Source organism: Heloderma suspectum, chromosome 5 (genome assembly GCF_057233095.1).
Source record: "Heloderma suspectum isolate Gila_16-S chromosome 5, 16-S_ref, whole genome shotgun sequence".
Lineage (NCBI taxonomy): Eukaryota > Metazoa > Chordata > Lepidosauria > Squamata > Helodermatidae > Heloderma > Heloderma suspectum.
Genome location: NC_139462.1, coordinates 224,007,881 through 224,029,362, shown reverse-complemented (window position 1 = coordinate 224,029,362; position 21,482 = coordinate 224,007,881). Strand labels below are relative to the sequence as shown.

Sequence of the window (21,482 nt, the reverse complement as noted above, 5' to 3'; positions counted from 1 at the left end):
CCTCGCCCCCACTTACCCTTCAGGGTGGCCAGCAAGATATTAAATGCCAGAAATGTTAATAGTCGCATTTCACAATGGTAATCAAGCTTGCTGTAAACAATGGGTAGCGCTTTTACAAAATCATTGGGGGTGGGGGAATACAGGTTGAGCAATAAGATGGAACAGGGAAAACATGAGAAACAGCAGCCCAGCTATACAGTGAAGAGCCATGCTCATGTATTTATTTACCAGAGCAATGGATTTTGTGACCACTTAAAACGGGTGTTGAGCCTCTTTCAGTCCGAATTCTGCAACAATGAAGAACTCAGGGCCACATTCCAGTGGTGAGCGGGGCTGAACTGCCCAGAGAGCTTCGGCTATGGGGCAGTATAGAAATATAATAAAGGAAATGAAAATGAAGGCAAAAAAATACCAGCATATTGTAGCTTTAGGGCACAGTCCTTTGCATGGCTGGGTGGGGAACGTTGGGAGCTGTAGGCCTTTTTTCTCTCTAAATGTGCATAGGATTGCGCCCTGAAGCTCTCGGTGCCAGCAACTACATCTTAGGAGAGGCTATTCACCCTTTCAAAATGGGGAAAAGGCTGCTCAAATGCCGGGAAGCCACCTAGAGAGCCAGTGTGGTGTAGTGGCTAGAGTGCTGGACTGGGAGTTGGGAGATCCGGGTTCTAGTCCCCACTCGGCCATGGAAGCTCACTGGGTGACTTTGGGCCAGTCACAGACTCTCAGCCCAGCCCACCTCACAGGGTTGTTGTTGTGAGGATAAAATGGAGAGGAGGAGGCGTATGTACACCGCCTTGAGTTCCTTGGAGGAAAAAAGGCGGGATATAAATGTAACAAATAAATAAAATAAATAAATAGTGATCGATGGTCAGAGGAAAGGAGGTGGGATCAGAGAAAGAGACCGCGGCCATCTGGGTACCCCAAAGTGCCAGAGTGGGAACCCAGGAGAGCCAGATTTGGGAACCAGGCCAGAGGGTCTTCACCCCTAGCTTAAAAATCTATTTCCACTGGAGGGTCTGCTGCTGTGCTATCTCTACACTGTCTGGACACAGGCAAAAGGAGGACCTTGCAAGCTACTAATCTGTAACATTTGAATGTATGTGACTCGTAATTCAAATTCTAGAAGGCTTCCTTTATCCACTTAGCATTGCACAAAACTGCAGTTATGATGGATATTAAAAATAAGCTGAACAGAAAGAGTTTGGAAATCCCCCGTCAACTTTCAAGGCAGCTTCTTCCAGCCATTCACTAAAGAAACCAGATGCTCCAGATCAGCCCAAATAATGATCTCATCCATTCTTAGCTGTTTCTGCCTGGCATTTCATAAGTCATGGAAAACAAGAGTTGCGTTGCTTGGGTAACTGCAAAGCAAGCACCTTACCCCTGTTGTGTAAGACGATGTCCAAGACTTGTCAAAAATAAATAGACCAGGGGCATAATCCATTGGGAAGTTCTCCTGCACCAGCTCCACTGGAATGAATGGGAGCTACAGAAGAGCTCTTGGGGTGGATCTAGACTTAGTCATACTTCAAGGAGACCCACTGATCAGGCAAACTCCATGTTAGGCATAATTAGAAAAGGAACTGAGAATGATATAGGTCTACAAAATTATGCATGGTGTGGAGAATGTGGATAGGGAGACATTTTTCTCCCTCTCTCAAAATACTAGAACCCAGTGGGGTCATCGTATGAAGCTGATTGGTGGGAGATTCAGGACAGATGAAGGGAAGGACTTCTCCCAGCACATAGTTAAAGGATGGAATTCGCTACCACAGGATGCAGTGATGGCCACCAATTTGGATGGCTTTAAAAGGGGGTTGGACAAATTCCTGGAGGAAAAGGCTATCAGTGGCTACTTGTCCAGATGGCTATGTGCTACCTCCAAGACCAGAGGCAGGGGGCCTATGTACACCAGTTGCTGGGGAACACGGGTGGTGGTGGGGGTGCTGTTGCGCTCACGCCCTGCTTGTGGGTTCCCAGTCAACAGCTGGTTGGCCACTGTGTGAACAGAACGCTGGAGTAGATGGACCCTTGGTCTGACCCAGCATGGCTCTTCTTATGTTCTAATGGGACTTAAATTAATTCTGACTAATTTAAGTCCTATTAATTTCAGTGGGTCTGCTCTAAGTATGGCTCCATCCAGATCCAACCTATTGAATGGATCCTGGACAGGAGAACTTTCTGGTGCCCTTGGGCTCTGGCACCAATGAATAAATGAATGAATTGGGAGCAGACAAATGTGATTATTGGCATTGCAGGGTTACTCACCTATGATGAGAATCACCCGGAAGCTGTAGAAAAGGTTGGGCTTATTTTTTGCTTTAAGCCATGACTGACTAACATAGGTAGGTGTGGGCTAGTGACTTCTGTAGGACATGGCAAGACACGCATATATCCTGCCCCACCCCTGCACATTGCACCTAGGGTGCGTAACGCAACAAAGGCCAGAGCTCCTACACTTTTAATAGTTTTGCAGAAGGGGGATTTGGGAAGGTTTGTCTCACATCTGTCCCAGGGCCCTGCGGAGTCAGACCTCCCACACCCCATCTTAGCAGTCACGTTTCAGGTCTGAGTTCAAGGGGCCTACAGGAAGTAACAGAGCCCAAGACCAGCGGGCGGTCAGGATTTAAAAAGTAGCAGGAAGGGAAGCTTTAGGAACAACTACTTTGGCTCACAGGTTGCTCAGAGTTAGGAGCCAAAGTTGAGGCAGCTCTTAGAGAAGACTGTCAGGGCCCCTACGGGCTCCTCAAATCACCCAATCTGGCTGAGCGAACAAGCTGCAGTACATCTTCTGGCCATTAAGACGATGGCAGAGTAGAGCAGCAAGCTGTCTGGACACGACTGCCCTGTTTCCAGTTTGTTGAGGCCTTACAATATCACAGGTTCACAGGGCTGTGAGAAAAAGTGTGCCTTCTGCAATTCTCTTTTGCACAGCCTGTCTAGGTCATCTTCACTCAAGTGCCTGAAAATATCTCTATGGGTTTCATGTACAGATATCATATGCAGGTGTTGCCAGCAGCTTTGCCAAGTGCACCAAAAAGTAGAGCTGCAGGTGGGGGCGGGGGCAGAGGGGGAAAGACACCCCTGTCTGTCAAACTTCTCCGGTCGAAGCAGCGATCAAGACGCCCTGTCCTGATTTAAAGGCGGCAGCCCTGACAGAAATGACACGTCTCCATGGTAACCGGGCCTTGAAAACAGGACGAAACTGTACGCAAATTGTGGAAACGAGCAAAAATGCAGGTGTGAGGAGGTCTCTGCATGAGGCCAGGGTCATCAAAACTGTGAGGTGAAGTTCTCCTTGGAGGCGCAAGCAATTGCTAGGAAGATGTGAACTCCTTTCCCCGATATCCGACTCTCCTCAGTCTCAGCACTCATCTGCACGTTCTGCAAAGTCACATGGCAGAATACTCTCTGGACTGTACTAGTTTAGGTCACAGATACATTCGTTCTAAAATAAATATTATTTCTGCAGCGCCATCCGTGTACACGGAACCTAACAGAATAACAGAGACAGGTGGTCTAAGGAGCCTATAGAGAATACGCATTATTCACATGCTCCCAGTGCAGACTGACATGTGACACCGGTTTCCTGCTGAAAATTGCCAACTTACTGGTTCTTACCCCGCCCCCCGGGTCCCAAAGGTGGGGCAAGCATCAGTGGGGCAGGGTGAGATTTCAACATGAAACTGTTGTGCGATCCCGATCTAAAAAGGGAGACGCATTCCAGAGCAGAGACTCGGAGCTGGTTTCTCTTCAAAATTTAACTAGCCATGGTTAAACACGCTCCTTTTAAAAAGTGCGGAAAACATCATATGTCGTTTGGTCCTAAAATACACAGTGGGGAAAGTACAGAGCGAGGAAGGAGAGAATGTGGACAAATGACTTTACATGTACTTAAAAATCAGCCACAGTTGGAAATGAAGATTAAGAGGATAAGCCAAAGGCCACATGGAGTAGGGAGGTTCCACATACATGTTCAAGGGAGGCAATTCCACATGTGAGAGATAGTGGTTGCTTTTTTTAAAAAAAAAAAAAAATCTTTTTAATTTTTAGAACTCCCCATATAGAAAGCTAGCATATCAGGAAGAAATCTAAGTAAGAACCTCTCTGTGTCAGTTTTCTACACACAGGAAGTATTTTTAAATATATATATATAAAAAGGTAAAGGTGTCCCCAACCAGTCGTGTCCGACTCTAGGGTGCGGTGCTCATCCCCGTTTCTAAGCCGAAGAGCCAGCGCTGTCCGAAGACGCTTCCGTGGTCATGTGGCCGGCATGACTGAACACCGAGGTGCACGGAACGCTGGTGCCTTCCCCGCCGAAGCGGTACCTATTTATCTACTTGCAATTTCTTGCTTTCGAACTGCTAGGTTGGCAGAAGCTGGGACTGAAGACGGGAGCTCACTCCGTCACGCAGCACTCGGGTCTCGAACTGCTGTCCTGCCGACCTTCCAGTCTGCAGTTCAGCGTCTTAACCACTAAGCCACTGCGGTCCCTAATATATATATAGGAAGCCATTAAAAATGCAAACCTAAAGTTGTAGTCCGAAGGATCCTGATGCTTGATTTTGTTGAACTCTCATGAACCCTCAGATTTTGATTGTCAAAGAGGAGGCAGAATATTGGTCTGACCACACCTTCTCCTCCTTCCTGGCCTGCCACCTGGCTCCTGTGCCTTTGACAACTGCCCGACACACAGAAATTTAGCAGGTGAAACATTTCCTGCGGTGGAGATCAAGTCGCAGGACCAAGATTCACCTCCTAAATTTCCGTACATCCGGCAGTTGTCAAAGGCACAGGTGCAGGCCAAGCATAATATAAAAGGAAACGGAGAGCTCACCTCTCTGTATGATCAGGTAGACCTTAATGTCTCACACACCTCACTCTGGCTCCAAGCCCAGTTTCTGACATCCTCCACCCTCCCGTCAGTCCTGCTCTTACTTTCCCTCCTCCTCGGCTCCTCCTCACACAATTTCCGTCACACTTTGTAAGACAAGAACACAGACTATAATTATGAAGGTTTACCCTCCCCTGAATGGAAGATGTGTCTCAGCCTACAAACACAACAACAGCCTTGTAAACAGTTTCTAAGGCTGCAAGCCTTTCATACTTTCCTGGGAGTAAGCCCCATTGAACTCAATGAGGCTTACTTCTGCGTAGGCATGCATAGGATTGTGCGGCATGTGTGTTTTCGCATGAGAGCCTCGCCTATGCTATTAACGGAGAAGAAAAGTAGGGAGAGAGGCATGTGCCGGGCAGCGGGCATGTGCCATGACTCCAGAATGCTGAAATGCGAAAAGGTTTGCAGAATGTGCTATCAGCTGCAGAATTAAGAATCTCAGTTTTCATTAAAACAAAGACCAAGTTTCTAGCCCCTAATGTTGCAAGTTATGCTTACATGTGTGTATAAAATCAGAGAACAGGTGAGTTTTTTTAATAAGACAGCCAGTGTGGTATAGTAGTTCAGGTGACGGATTAGCAACAAGGAGACCTAGCAGTGCTGACTCCAGGTTTTGGAAGGCCCTTGGGCAAGACACCCTCAATGGGCCTCTCTCCTTCAGTGAGTCTACCTTCTCACCACCATTGTTACCAGCTGTGGCTCCTCTTCCTCTTTCTCCTCATTGCTACCACCTGCTTGTTTGCCAGGCACAGAGCCAGTGAGCAAGTAGGCCATGGCATCTCCTGCTCCTCCTCACCACCACTGTTGTCTGGGCAAGATGGTGAAGAGAAGCCACTCCAGGGGGCTCTTGTAACTGGGCCCCTGCTGGGGCATGGGCCCTTGGCAGGTGCCTGACCATGCCAACCCTTCACATCGGCCTTGAGACCCAGTTTCAAATCCTTGATCAGCCGTGAAGTTCTCTGGGTGACACTGAGCTAATAATTTTCTCTCTTTTCTGCCTTAGCCTAACTTCCATAGAACCATAGCATCATAGAATCGTAGGGTTGGAAGGGGCCTATAAGACCATCGAGTCCAAACCCCTGCTCAGTGCAGGAATCTAAGTCAGAGCATCCCTGACAGATGGTTGTCCGGCCCCGTCTTGAATGCCTCCATTGTGGGAGAGCCCACTACCTCCCTAGGTAATTGGTTCCACTGTCGTATTGTTCTAACAGTCAGGAAGTTTTTCCTGATGTTCAGCTGGAATCTGGCTTCCTGTAACTTGAACCCATTCTTATTTATTTACTTACTTACTTACTTACTCGCCCATCTGGCTGGTCACCCAGCCACTCTGGGCGATGTACAATATTAGAAACAGTTTAAAACAATAAAATTCTACATTAAGAACATCATATTTCTAAAAATACTCTAACCCACCCCAAATGCCTGCCTGAACAACCATGTTTTTAATGTGTGGCGGAAGCTCATTAAAGAGGGGGCATGGTGGAGTTCCCTAGGGAGGGAGTTCCACAGAGTGGGGGCCACCACAGAAAAGGCCCTCTCCCTTGTCCTCACCATTCTAGCTGTCCTGGCTGATGGGACAGAGAGAAGGCCATCCAAGGCTGATCTTGTTAAGCGGCCTGTCTGGTGTTGCTGGAGGTGCTCCCTAAGATATGCTGGGCCGGAACTATATACGGTTTTAAAGGTCAAAACCAACACCTTGAATTTGGCCCAGAAAACAACTGGTAACCAGTGCAACTCCTTTGTCAGGAGGTGCCCTACCAGCCTCTTTCAGTAGACTCCAGTAGCCAACTCAAGACACAGACGAAAGGATTCTTTTCAAGGCTTTAATCCTTTTACAACTTAATGACTCTTCCAGATGCTAATCACCAGCGCCTAAGCAAGGAACAGCAGAGTGGCCTATGCATGGGTAGGCAGTTGATCCCCGTTTGAAGGAGTCACTTGAAGACCCTGAAGTTATGGGCTAGGGAGAGATCCTCCCTCTTTCCCTTGGGTCCACGGGAGGCGGCCGTTGCTTGCGCGCCAAACGGGCGCTACGCCTCCTTTCCGCGCCCTCCATCACTTGTCGCTCTTTGCGTCTGCGTCGAGCGTCTAGCAAGCCCCGTTCCCGCACTTTCGCACTGCTAGGATCACTTTCTATCTCAGGAATGCTGGCAGGAGGAATCTCTGCCAGCTGCTGTGCCTGTGAGGGATGAGCTGCCTCCTCTCCCACGGATTGCTGCTCCTCCTCAGAATCAGAACTGCTCTGGGGTTCTATCGGCTCAGTTTCCACCCTGACATCCTTCAGGACTGGAGTGATGTGATTTCGCCGGTGGCTGCCTTTAATCAGGCGAGCCGCTGCGTTCTGTACCAGCTGCAGTTTCCGAACCATCTCCAAGGGTAACCCCACATAGAGCGCGTTACAATAGTCTAAATGAGAGACCAGGGCATGTACTACCAACAACAGCAGATGGTCGGGAAGGTAGGGGTGCAGCCGCCATATCAGATGGAGTTGGTACAGCGCTGTCTGGCTCACAGCTTCTGTGTCCTGCATTCTGGGATGATCGAGAAGAGATCATGGCCTTCCTCTCTGTGACAACCTTTCAAATACTTGAAGAGCGCTATCCTGTCTCCCCTCAGTCTTCTCTTCTCAAGGCTAAACATGCCCAGTTCTTTCAGTCTCTCCTCATAGGGCTTTGCTTCCAGTCCCCTGGTCATCTTTGTTGCCCTCCTCTGAACCCTCTCCAGTTTGTCTGCATCCTTCTTCAAGTGTGGTGCCCACAACTGCACACAGTATTCCAGATGAGGCCTAACCAGTGCTGAGTAGAGGGGAACTAGTACTTCCTGGGATTTGGAAGCTATGCTTCTATTAATGCAGCCCCAAATAGCATTTGCCTTTTTTGCAGCCACATCACATTGTTGGCTCCTATTCCGCTTGTGATCTACAACAATTCCAAGATCCTTCTCGCTTGTAGTGTTGTTGAGCCAAGTATCCCCCGTCTTGTAACTGTGCATTTGGTTTCTTTTCCCTAGGTACAGAACTTCGTGAGGGCAAAATAGGTAGGGGAAGAATCAAGAATGCTACCCTGAACTTTTCGGAAGAAGGGTGGGATAAAAATGACATAAAAACAGTATCCAGAAGAATGGAGCATGACTTCTTGATCTTGCCCATAACTGGTAGAAACAGAAGTCTACAGCAAAATACTAACAACGTGGAATAAATTATTCAGAACAAGGAGAACCAGGCAAAAAACAAAAACCACACTCTGAAGCAGCCTGGGGATTGCCAATGTCTTTCCCAGCCTTTAGTTGCAGCATCACCACCAGAAAAATAGCAGGTAACGCTTTTCCCCATCGCTGCATATGCATACGGCAAAGGCTCACCTGCTGATCAAGGCTGGCCTCAGATTTTTGGAGGCACTTAAGCCAGCTTTTCTAGGCGTGGCGGGGTGTGTGTGCATGCGCTACCTCTTATACTGCTTTGATATTCCTTTGATGGTGGAGCAGGAGGCTGACATAACACCTGTTGGCCCAATAAAGACGCACATTGAAAAAAGGATATCCCACCTGTTCTGGCAATCTTCTACACTTTCCTAATGAGGTCTCTCACTCAGAGAACTACCACGTTAGATGGAACATAGGTCAAGTACTCACCTACGGTTAGTAGGGATCACCTCAAGGCGACCAGGTAGGGGCAGCCTTTATAAACCGAGGGTTTGGTGGTCCTTCCCCTGCACCACCATTTTCAGGCCATCGATGTGCCACAGCAACCAGGGGCTGGGGTATCTAGAAGACCACCTCCTTTAACATGTGGTTGCTGCCAAAGATCTTCTTCACAGACCCTTCTCCAGGGGCCCCTGCATTCTGAGTTTAGGCAGGAGGCTACCAGGGAAAAGGCCTTCTCAGTGCTAATGCCTATATTATGAAACTCTGTCCCTAAACACATTTGCCAGGTGCCGTCTTGGCTGTCTTTTGGGAGCCAAGCAATGACCGATCTCTTCTCTCATGCTTTTAATGGTGTCTGAGATTCTTTCCATGGTGTTTAGCTGCTTTTTCAATGTACTCCACTGCATTTATGTTTGTGGTTCTACTGCTGTTTGATGTTGCATTTTTAAAAGACTGAATCCACAATAGGACCGATGTCTGAGTAGAAATGCATAAGACTGCATTGCAATGTTGGCAGATGGGCTACATAAAAAGAGTTTTGTAGCTGGGTCAGTTTCTGGACTTATTTGCCAATCCATACATAAGCCAAGTATTAATCTTCCTGGTGCCTACATAACATTGTTGGCTAGTGCAGAAGCAAGTAGACAGGAGTGGGATGAGACAAAGCTCTAGCCTCATATTTAGGTTATGCCAAGATCCACAAGAAAAAGCATTTGTTTAAGCATGAAGACAGATATAGCATGAAGCATGAAGAGCCATTACTGAAGGTGCATGTGTGTTTGTGTGTGTCTGAAGGCACATGAGGCAGCCACCTTGCTGAAGCTAAGCAGGTCTGGGTCTGGTCAGTGCTTGGAAGGGAGACCACCTGGGAACCACATGTAGCCACCTTGAGTTCCATGATGGAAGAAAGGTGGGATATAAATGTAATAAATAAGTACACACTCTGATGGTGGTGGTGAACAGATGGACTTATTAGCCTTCTCCCTTATCAACATGCCCCGTCACTGAGGTCATCAGAGGGCATGCTCCTGGTGGCTCCACATGGACCTATGGCCTGATTAGAGTCCAGCCAAAGAGCCTTCAGTGTGGTGGCCCCCTTTCTATGGAACTCCCTGCCTCTGGAAGTCAGGCAGCCGCCAATACTGTGTTGTTTCCAGTGCCTCCTGAAAATATATTTATTTCAGGAAGCCTTCCTTGACTGACCAGCCATGGTTTTTTTATCAGAAATCTATTTTAAAAAATGTGGGTTTTTTACATGGAGTTTTATCCTTTTATTTTGTCTTTATATCTTTTATTGTTCACTGCTCCGGAATTGGTCTAGATGTAGAGTGGTAAATAAATGTTGTAAATAAATAAATAAATAGCCCAGCCTTCCCCAACTTGGTGCCCTTGATATGTGTTGAACTGGAACTCCCATGGGCATGCTGGCTGGGGATAATGGGGATAATGGGAATTGTAGTCTAACACATCTTGAGGTCACCAGGTTGGAAAAGGCTGACTTAGAGCTTAAGATTGGCTTCATAGTTTGCATGACATATCTATCTATCCATCCATCCATCCATCATAGAACACCATCAGCCTTGCCCCTCATTCTTTGTGAGATTTTTAAAAACAGTAATAATTGGCACATTTAGATTCATTTGTTTATAGGTTCATACTTCACCTTAATAATAAAACACACACAAAGAGATGTTTCAAAAATAACAGCTCACCACAGCAATGACATCTGCGTTATCACCCAACGTTTTATGAATGGCAACTGTTAAGGTAATTTTCACTGTCTGTACTTTTTGCATTTCAATTCCCTCTGACAACAGTTTACATCTCCCCCTGCCCCCAAGCATGTGTATATAATTCTGCTAATTTTTTAACGTCTGATGAAGTGAAATATGCCTTATGGTGGAATAAATATGTTAGTCTTTAAGATGCAACAAGACTCTTTGTTGTCCTTATTTCAAGAATAGTTGCAAAACTGTTCTGGGGATTGGGAAGGGGGGTTGGTGGTATCACAGGCACTAGCCAATTTGCAGCTTCTACTGCTGGCAGATGGCACACACCGTAACCCACCACAGCTTAAGCCACAATGGGCACCCACGATCATGTAGACCGGCCTATTTTACATAGCTCAGACTGGGAGACAAAGAGGTACATCTGAACATGTTGAGAGTGCTTCCAAACCAGTCATACTGCTCTAAAACATTACATCCATCTTCACCCAAACATTGTGAATTGTAAGAAAAGCAACAAACTCATTGTGAATAACTACCAATGCAATGGGGTTGCGGAGAGGGGAAGAGAAGGATGTCCCATTGCAGCAACAGGTATGAAATAAAAATAGTCGATGTTAATCATTCTACTGTAGAAGCCAACTCACTCCTTGCTGCTCAAAAACACACTGTATTTGTTTGATTTTCCTTGAAATGAGTCTGAACACAGCGTGATTCGTCATTTTGGCTTATACTTCTTTAGAGAAACAATGGGGGTTAGTGGGAAATCCACAACCAGGCCCCAAATGGGGATCAGCGGCCCACGTATCGCTTTTCTGGGAAAAGCAAATAGCGTGTCTGGCGTTTCTGTGCAAAGAAAATAACCAAGATGAATCCCATATTTCCTCCTCCGGCTCCTATAATCTATTTTCCATACACGTGGTACACAGAAAAGACATTCAGTTGGATCCTTGTTGAAGAGGAAAGTTTGTAATTTAATAGTAACACAAGAATTCTGTAGCTACAAACGTCCCAGGAATAGAAGCTGTACAGTAAAATCCCAAAGCAGGATTTCTCAAAAGTTTGCCTTACAGGAGAGAAGGATATACTCTCCCAGCCTTCCTGGAGGAACAACTCACCCCCTTTTCACTCCCACCTTAATTTGTGGGGTGCATCTATATCAGCTTCCCTCAACCCGATAACCTCTGGATGTGTTGGACCACAACTCCCATCACCCCCAGCTGGAGGCTGTGGGGTTGAGGGGAGACTGCTCTATGTTGTGGGGGCACAGGGCCAACCCCTTGGTACTATTCCCACCACCACCACCGAAGGCTGACTTCATATCTGTGCCTTGCACAGTGTGAAAATAGGGTCTATGCATGTAGTTGTGACCTGCACAATCCTTACCACTCAGAATCAGGAATTACAGAATGCAGAGATGGGGCCTTTGCACATTGGACTTTACGCATGTATACCCCACACTTCAGGGGTGAGCAGACTTCTGACTTGTGAAATATACTTTATTTTTATTTTGACTAGAACTAATTACTAATGAGACCTAAGTTCAAAATAGTGGGGGAGGGGGGCAACAGTGGAATTAATTACCTATTGCCCCTAGGGATGTACTGATGTTGTTAAATCTGTTCTGTCCATGTTTAGATTATTGTCAGGTGTCTTTTGTTCCATCATCCACTCATTGATAGAATCAGATTCTTTGGGGAATGAATGAGAATTTTGTCATGCACTAATGTGCTTAGTGGTTAAGATGCTGAACTGCAGACCGGAAGGTCGGCAGGACAGCAGTTCGAGACCTGAGTGCTGTGTGACGGAGTGAACTCCCGTCTTCAGTCCCAGCTTCTGCCAACCTAGCAGTTCAAAAGCAAGAAATTGCAAGTAGATAAATAGGTACCGCTTCGGCGGGAAAGGTAACAGCGTTCCGTGCACCTCGGTGTTCAGTCATGCCGGCCACATGACCACGGAAGCGTCTTCGGACAGCGCTGGCTCTTCGACTTAGAAATGGAGATGAGCACCACACCCTACAGTCAGATATGACTGGTTGGGGACACCTTTACCTTTACCTTTAATGTGCATTAGCACAAGTGTGAATTTGTGCAAATTCCCCTCCTCTATTAAAAACCAGTCTGCAAGTCCACATGACTTGGAAAAAGCTGTTCTGTGCAGAATCCACAGGATGAATTTATAGAAATCTGAACTCATCTGAATCCATTGCGGATTTCTCCAACATCCCTAATTGCCCCATGCACTGTGTATTCAAATACAAATCTGCATCCAAGTCACTATGGATCAGGGATCCTAACACAAAGAATAAAAGTGGCCCAGTAGTAAGCACTGCACAAATACTTTGTTAAAGGCAAAAAATTAACACTGATATTTTACAGGTGACTGAGACAAAGAGATAAGTGATTAACACATGACCAGCAAAGTGGTTTTTTTTACTTTTTATTTTACTTGCTAAGTTAAACTACTGGGAGTCAGACACTCTTGCTGATCTCCTGCAAATCACCCAGAGATCTACCATTAGCTCCAGATCTACCTTCTGCCCCCACCTGCTCTACTTCAGGGAGGGCAGAAGGTGGACTGGGATATACCAGTAGATCTCCAAGGGATTTGCAGGAAATTGGCAACAACAAAGTGAAACCCATCCACCCACGTTATCCTGCTGCAGTGAAGAAAGCTGGGGGATGGGACAGAGAACTGGGAATGGATCTTTGAATGGAGAGACGGTGAGCTTTGTTCATTGCTTGTACTCAGAACAAATTCCTGGGCACAGAATTAATTCTATGTCTTTTGCATCATTATCTGGTGGGTAGATCTTGGATTTCTAGATCCCACCAGTTTGGAATCTGCCCACCCCTCCCAACTTTCACTTCATGTCCAGCATATGGACATGTAGCCAGGTAGGAGGAGGCACAGTGTCAGCCTTGAGGGGCAAGGTGCACAGGTGAGATTCCACTCTGGCACAGTACCTATATACCATTTAAAGTGAGTCTAAACAGGGCACGAGACTTATAGCCCAATCCTGACCATAGTTGTTTTCAGTAAGTTTCACTGATTTCAGTGGTATTTACTTCCAAGTAGGAAGGTCAGTGTCTCTCAAACTTCTGATAGCTGGTAAACTGGATGAAATATATATGAATATGAGAGAGGGAGAGAGGGAGAGAGAGAGAGAATTTTAAGTGTGTGTGTGTATATGCGCATGCGCGCACACAAATTAAAATTGGAGGCACATTCCACTCTGACAAAAAGTTAACAATATGGTGGCACTTTCACATCAAGTAGAAGGCTGAAATGGTGAATGGACCATAAACTAAAAACACCCTAATTGCTAGAAAAGTCTGAAAACGTCCCAATTTGACTCCTTTTGCTGAAAATGCAAGGCATGGACTCTACCATATGGTAGCAGCCAGCGCTTGAGCCAAAAGCAAGGTAAACCACACAAACAACTAAATGTAGGACTGTGGGAGTGTCCGTTTCACACCTGTGCACCAGATTTGGGAAGGAAATTTTTCCAATAGGCGGGAAGACCATTTTTTGTCCATCTATCAGCTGTCTTCCCAGCCCATAGTAGCTAAGGTAGGAACATTTGGCGGGGGGCAAATTTGGCCTGGGAGGATCTCTACTCTAAGGAGAAAAGGCTTGTGGGAGCTTATTTCATAAAAACATTTATATCCAGCCTTTCTGCCTCAATATGATACACTCAAGGCATCTCACAACAACAACAACGTAAATCAATACAAACACACAAACTAAAAGTGGAATACAACAGAAACCAAGAATTGGAAAGAAAGCAGAGAGAAAATTCAGGAAACAAAGAAATCAGAACAAACCTTGTGCCCTCCAGATGGGTTGGGCTACAACTCCCATCATCCCCCAGCCAGCACTTCTGCACGTTAGGCAAGACTGGCAATAGAGAAGTTCCTACCATGCCAACTGAGCTTCAGATACCAGCAAGATACTCAACAGGAGCTCTCCAGGTGACTCCATAGTACGGGCAGACTCATAATAGGGTCTCTCATGTAAGCATCCTGGTCCTAAGCAATTTGGGGCTTTAAAAGATAATGAGCAGCATTCTGAAGGTCTGTGCTGGTGGTTTTCCCTTCCAGCTGTGTGTCAATCTTTTCTTTACTCCAGAATCTTGGATAGATATTCCAAGCAGGTTGCTACAACCCAACATGCTACCATAAAAACATCTGCGAGCCAGAAGAAGGATGGTCAGGGGGGAAAAAAATCCAAGCATAGTTTCAAACCTGTGAAAACAGCCCAGCGATGCTTGTGTTATCGCCATGGAACAACATCAACCTCTGTTTGACAGACCACAGAAGGGCCTGCATTCCGTGCAACATTTCAGCCCTAATCCAGCAGCTATTAGGAAAACGCTTCCCTCTTTGCGAGTTTCAAGTTCCGTCAGCCTTCCGCCCCCATCTCTGTCTGAGTGGGTGCACGTCCCTACTAGCCAGCTCCAATTGCCTTAGACATAAAGCATCTCTTTTCAGCATTTACGAACACAGCACAGTTGTGGGTTTCTACGTGCTGAAAACCAAGACCCATCGGGGGGAAAACCACCACTGCTGCTGTGACGAAAGCACATATAAAGGGGCCTTTCAGATCTAGAGCAGAACAGCACCACTGTCAACCATGAAATGGCACCCCTACCAAAAGTCGGAGAAATCCCCACCGAACCCAGCAACGTTTTCCACCAAAAGGTTTCTTTCATGGTAATTCCACACAGCTCAAATCAGACCTTGATTTGGCACGACAGTAGGCAAATCTCAACTTTTCACATTGGTCCACTAACCAAGCAGCGACTATATTTAACTGTTCTGGAATTCCAAGCCATCCAGTCCCTGGGGGTTGGGTTGCAATTTTTAAAACACACACACACAAAGACGACGCTTTGGAAGCAAGCTTGTCAGGAGCCACGCATGTGAACCAGAAACCTGGCAGGATAGAAAACAATCTGAACCCCTCTCCGTGCCACTGTAACTGCAGGAGAGAACTGCAGGCAGTTCAAGCTGGGAGAACACCATCTCCTCCCAGAATCCTCTCAATCAACTGACCACCAGAGAGCCAATCCTGTGTCACCAGCTGCTATAAAACACCAAGATCTGCTTCATTCTTTCTCACTCAGCTTGAAGGAGTAGGCTCTACTCTATACTTCTGAATAGCTCGTTTGGCTCATTGTTCCCTCTGCTCTTCATAGTTGTCACTTCTCAAGAGTAGGGGTGTTTATACCTGACAACGTTCAGAGGGAATAATGCCTTCCACTCTCCACCCCCCTCCCAGCTGACTTTTCACAGCTGTTCAAATGCAGAGCAGCACTAGGATAACCACAGAGAGGGGGGAACATAGCTGCCGTAGCACTGCACCGTATGTCAGTTTATGCCACGGGCGGGCAAGTTGTTGGACAAAACATCTGGAAGACCACAACTCCCATCATCCCTCACCATTGACTGTGCTGGCTAGGGATGATGGGCATTGTAGGCCAAAGCATCTAATGAGTCACAAATTGCCCACCCCCAGTTTATACAACCAGCAGAATTCTGGGGAAACTTTTCCAGGATTGTACCACTTTAGGCTGCAAGCTGATGGTTGAATGTGTCAATGCTCCTGCACAGGAAAAAGCAAAACAAAAAGCTTGCATGTGGGAGGGGGGGAACCCTAGCATGTCAGGAAGAAGGCTAGGCTGAACCCTTCTCCCAGCATGAGGGTTTTCTACATGCAGGGTTTTGTATTTTTTTCCCCTACTCTGGAGTATCCAAACATTCCATCTCTCCTCACAGACTTGCACCTTGTATAAACACTGCACAGTGGATCTGCATAAGCATCTGTGCTTCTTTTGAAAATGCTCAGGGGCTTAAAGGGGAAGAAGGCTATCTAGAACCTTTGCAGAACCAGGATGAACCAAGAGGTCCTGCAGGGTGATGTTGAAGGTCTGATTGGTAGAAGTGGAGTGAGGATAAGGATGCTTCCATGTGATGTAACAAGCTAAGAACAGCTGTTGCGGGTTGGTCATTAGCCAGCATTAGCTAGTTTCCATCCACTGCTGTAGGAGCTTAGCTTGAAACAAGCTTCTCTTACAGGGCTGGTACCAAGCATCCAATTCTTCCCATATCCCCTGAAAGAGTTCTTTTCTAGTACAGCACGATGAACTCAACTTCTGTAGCACTTAGAACCAAAGGTTCTAAAACCCTCTTTTTGTTTACGGAAACTCGTCAGGGCTGGGAGCAGGGTTTAGCTGTTTTTAATTCCTACCCAACTTATAGTACCTGTGTGTTCTGTCCTGTCAGCTAAGAACAGGTAAGGGCATGGTCTGAAGGCACATGATGCACTAACCTTGATGAAGCTAAACAAGTCTGAGTCTTCTCAATGCCTAAACGGGAGACTATGTGGGAATCCCAGGGTCTCCGCTTTCATTTCAGTGATGGAAGAAAGGTGGAATATAAATGTAACAAATCAAATAAAACAATATTGCGTACAAACCAAACAATGGCAGCCTGTCTGTAAGACTCTCAGCCATTGGCTGAGCTATTGTGATGTCACAGGATGTCCCTCACCAAACTTCTCAGAGTGAATGCACTATCATAAGCATATTCCAACTATTGTGTTTTCCCTTCTCTGCATCTACAAGAGTCATTACAAAATCCTAAGAAGCAAGAAAGCATCCAGAGCATTTTTTTATCATTTATTTCCACCCACTTTTACCCTGCCTTTTCATCATAGGAGCTCTGAAGGTGGCTTACCACTTTTGGTTTAGAAAAATGACAAAGAGGGGACAGGACAGAGGTTTATAAAATCATGAATGATATGGAAAGAGGACACACAGAGGCACTTCTCTCTCATATAATACTAGAACACAGAGAATGCATTCAGACATTGCACTAAACCATAGTTTAGCTTGACAAGCAGGCCTCAGGCTAGCACACTCCCCCTTGGGCTGCAAGTAGGAGTTTGGAAATGTCTGCTTCCATTTTACTGTAACTACAGTTTGCCGTGTCATCCAAACCCCACAAACTGTGGTTAATCTTAACTATAGTTAGTGGTAACAAACCAACTTCAAACTGTGGTTTATGAAGCTAGCTTGTTTCCACTAACCAGCGTTAGGAATAACCACAGTTTAGAGTTCAAGCGTCATGATCAACTGTGGTTAATCTAAAACAGAAGCAAAAGTTTCCTATCGCTTCATGGCCACATCGAAGGAGAAAAGGGAGGGAGGACTGCGTTGCTGCTCATTCTTGTCATGCTAAACTATGGCTTATTGTGATGTGATACAACAGAGTATGTGGTAGTCAATATCACAGAATGTAGTGATAGTCTAAGCTAGAGGCTATTTTTTTTTTTTGCTTAGACAAATTCATGGAGGACAGGCCTATCAACAACTATTAGCCACAACAGCTAAATGTGACCTCCATGTTCAGGGGAACTGTTTCTTTGGTTAACCAGATACTGGGGATAAACAACAGGGAGGAATTGGATGGACCCTTGGTCTGATCCAGTTAGGCAATTCGTATATACCTAAAATCTTACACTGGAATCAGTCCTCTGTGTAAAAATGGGTGAATCTTTGGCAGGGACCAAATACCAACATAATTAAATATTCCCATATGCTTTCTCTTGCAGGATATCTCTCGCATCTGTACTAATTATGTACTCTTTATGAACAGGAGTATGCCATTATCCCATCTTTGATGCACAAGAAGGATCAGAGCTCCATAAAATCATGTTTGATTATCCCAGAAATCTCTGCTCTGCCCACAGGGGAAGCATTTTCTTTGGGTAGTGGCAAGGCGTCCAAGGACAGGATTGGAAGGCAATGATTTAAGAGGAGCCCTGCAGCATCAGACCAAAGGCCTAATAGTCCAGCATTCTTTTCACACAGTGGCCAATCAGCAGCCTGTGGAAAACTCACAAGTAGGACATGAGTGCAACAGCACCCTCCCGCCCATGTTCCCCAGCAACTGGTGTATATACACATACCACCTCTGATACTGGAGGTAATAGATAGCCATCATGACTGGTAGCCATTGACAGTCTTATCCTCCATGAATTTGTTACGAGGTCTGGTGTGGCACAGTGGGTAAGAGCGTGAGTTGGAAAACCCTTGGTTCAACTCTCACCTCGGCCTCACAATCTCACTTGAGGAGAAGACAGACATAATATATTTACAGTGGTAGGGGCACAGTGGAGGCTTCCTCACTGCATTCAGTCCAAATCCATTTCCCCTCCCTGGACTAAGTCCTGAAATATTCAGTTCTGCAAGTTTGCAGCAGAAACTGGCTGTGCACAGTACTAAGTGGCTGATGTCTGTAACATCACCAAGACCCACCCCCTTCACAATCCTCAGAGCAGTTTTGCACTTGAGAAATCGAGGAACCTCCAGATGTAGTTTCTAGCAGTTTCAGCCCCAATATCCACTTGGTTGGATTGGAAATTTACTACAAGAAAAATATGTCTTTAATTCAGATGCTCTTTTATTCCTGACCCAATAATCCAGAATAACTATCACCAACACTGCTTTTTTCCCCTTTCACAAAAATGTAGTTTAGAATCTCCAGTGCACTGAAACAGGGGGAGGTGGGGATTAGCCATTTCCTGTTCTTTAACCCTCTCTGCTCATTTTGTGTTTAAAAGCGTGGCTGAAATGAGTCACAAGGCAATTAAGAGTGCAATCCAATGCCTGTTTAGATAGGAAAAGCGTCCCACAACTCCCAGGATGGCTGGGGCATGCTGGGAGTGTAGGACTTTTTTCTGTCTAAACATGCATAGGATTGTGCCCTAAGGCTGTGATCTTCTGCCCGCTTACCTAGTACGCCCGCCCGATTTAATACAGTGGCACTTTCTCCGGAGTAAACCAGCATAGGATTGTTCTGTATATGCATGTTACCTTATCTGGAAGCTGCATCCTCACACACACACATCTGAGGGAAGAATGGAGTCCCATCTAGAATCTTTACTGCTCTTCAGATTATCAAATTGCTTTTACTTCTTCCTTAAATTACATCAAAAGCAAGACTGGGGATAGTGGGAAAACATCCCATAATAATAAAAACTTGGGAAATGCAAAATAGATCTCAGCTATTTTTTCCTACTGTGAAATTTCACAAAAACAAAACCCCTGTGCACATGGCATGAAATATCTGAATAATCAAGATGGGCCATTCCCAAACTCCACTCATCAGCTGGGTCAATTGCTCCCGTCTCCATGTACAAATTCCCAACCATTTCATGTGTCATATCATGGTCTGCGTAGACAAGTCTTGTGCTGATCTGAAGCTAACACACACTCTGACCTGGCAGCCTTTTTACATTTTTGCTTGTTGACATATATATGCAGCAGTTGGTAGTAACAAGGAAAACGGATTCTTCACATGTTCAGAAGCTACTGTTATTACTCCCCTGTGTTGCTAGGCTGAGCTCAGGCATTCTGGAAAGGTTTGGAGGCTGCTAAATGAGCCCTTGGACCCATGACACTCATAGATTTAAGAGGCCAAATGGAGCACACGGTGCCCTTGTGTGGAAAAGCAGTATATAAAGTATCATTAAAAACAGTAATAAAATGTACTTGGAGTCAAGTCACGCTGATTTTCAGGAAATGAAGCAGTCCTGTAGTTAGACTGCCCAGTGCAGACCGGTGCGCATGCAGATTAACAAAGTTGCTTCCTTACTTCCCATAACACCCAAAAGAGAAAGTTCTCAAAAAAAGTGAAAATATCTGTTTTTAAAAAAATATTCAGCTTCTAAATCAACAGTGCTGTGGTTCATGCCAGACCCTGAGCCCCTTCCCCCGACTCAGTGGGCACTGACTGCGATTACTCTGTGCTAAGGGGAAAACACTCTGCATATGCACAAAGGACCTTTTCTCTTTCACAACTGAACCTGGAACATCTGGGACAAAAAGGTTCCAGAGCAAAAACTTGGCTCTAATTAAAGTCCTGCTTTTATCGAGTCAAAAAGCCAACTGGATGCAAACTTTTGAGTTACACAGAACACACGGGCTTCTGCGTTACACAAGTGCAACGATAACCTTTATTACCCTGCAAAGTTTCACATCCGATTCGTCATTTACGTAGCATTTCATAATAACGCGAAGGCAAGGATTTCTGGAGGAAGGAAGGCGGGGGGAGAGATCGGAGGAGTATCTTGTAAGCTTTTGTGGGGGGGGGGGCGGCGTGTTGTAAGAAGACTACAGTCTTAAGGGTGCAGAACACAAAACAGGAAACAGGACATGGAGGGAGAGAAGAAGAAAGTTTTCACACGAAGAAAGGTGCAGTGCTGCAACAGGTTTACTCCATCCGGCAGCAACGTGAAGCTAAAGAAAAAGAAAGTAACAACCCCACAATCGATGTTGGGAACTGATGAGAAGGGGCGCGCGAAAAATAAGACCCCAACAAAAAGGGATCCAGAGGCGCAAAAGCAATAAATAAATGAATAAATACATCTTACCTTCTTCTTCTTTTTCTTTTGCAGTAACTCGCACAAAACTCTTAGTTCGTTCTCTGCTTCGTTGGCTCCATAGCTGATTCTCCTTCCGCAGCTCAGGCTGGATAGGGAGGAGGAAATCGACCGAGAGCACTCGCTCTCCTCCGCGCGCGCGCGCGCGCACGCACACACACACACAGAAGTGGGAGGGGGAGAAAGAGAACCGAATTGTGCCTTCTTTGGCTTCAAACCACCACCACCCCTCAAAAAAAAACTGAGACAGACCTTCAGCGTCTCCTTCCCCTCGCTGCAAAAACCCTGGTGCAAATCGCCCCCCCTCAAACTCTACATGCACAAGTTTCCTGCTTGCATAAAAAGGAAGGGAAAAAAGCGGGGTAGAAATCACAGAGGAAGGGGTTAAATAAGTCCTGATCACACCCAAGGAGGGGGGAGAATGATGCTCGTAATTAATCGACCGCCACGAAGAAAACTTTTCGCTCGCGAGCTCCCCGTCCAGCTGCGGAGCGGCGGCGCTTTGGAAAGGGCAAGGGGACAAAAGCTACAGGAAGGGATGACGGCAAAGCGGGCGGCAGCCAATAGGAGCCGAGGACGCTTTTGCGAGGAGCCGCAAGTCCGACGGCTGGACCCTCTTGCAGCCTGTCAGGAGGGATGGGGGCCGTTCAGGTGGGCGAGGGCGAGGCGGGGCGAGGCGAGGCGAGGCGAGGCGAGGCGGGGCGGGGCCAAAACGGGGCTCCTTTGGGGTATCTTTCCCTGTAGAGATGGTTTCAAAATCATTTATT

At 46.2% G+C, this 21,482-nt stretch overlaps 1 protein-coding gene across 1 annotated transcript in view; it reads right to left on the bottom strand.

Annotated features, from left to right (window-relative positions):
* LOC146345212 (mitogen-activated protein kinase kinase kinase 3-like) overlaps nt 1-21,208 on the bottom strand; it is a 130,294-nt gene extending 109,086 nt beyond the window's left edge. Inside the window, exon 1 of the mRNA XM_084859423.1 lies at nt 20,707-21,208. The gene's annotated coding sequence lies outside the window, so the exon portion shown is untranslated. The remainder of the gene's footprint in view (nt 1-20,706) is intronic.
* Nucleotides 21,209-21,482: the final 274 nt, after the last annotated feature.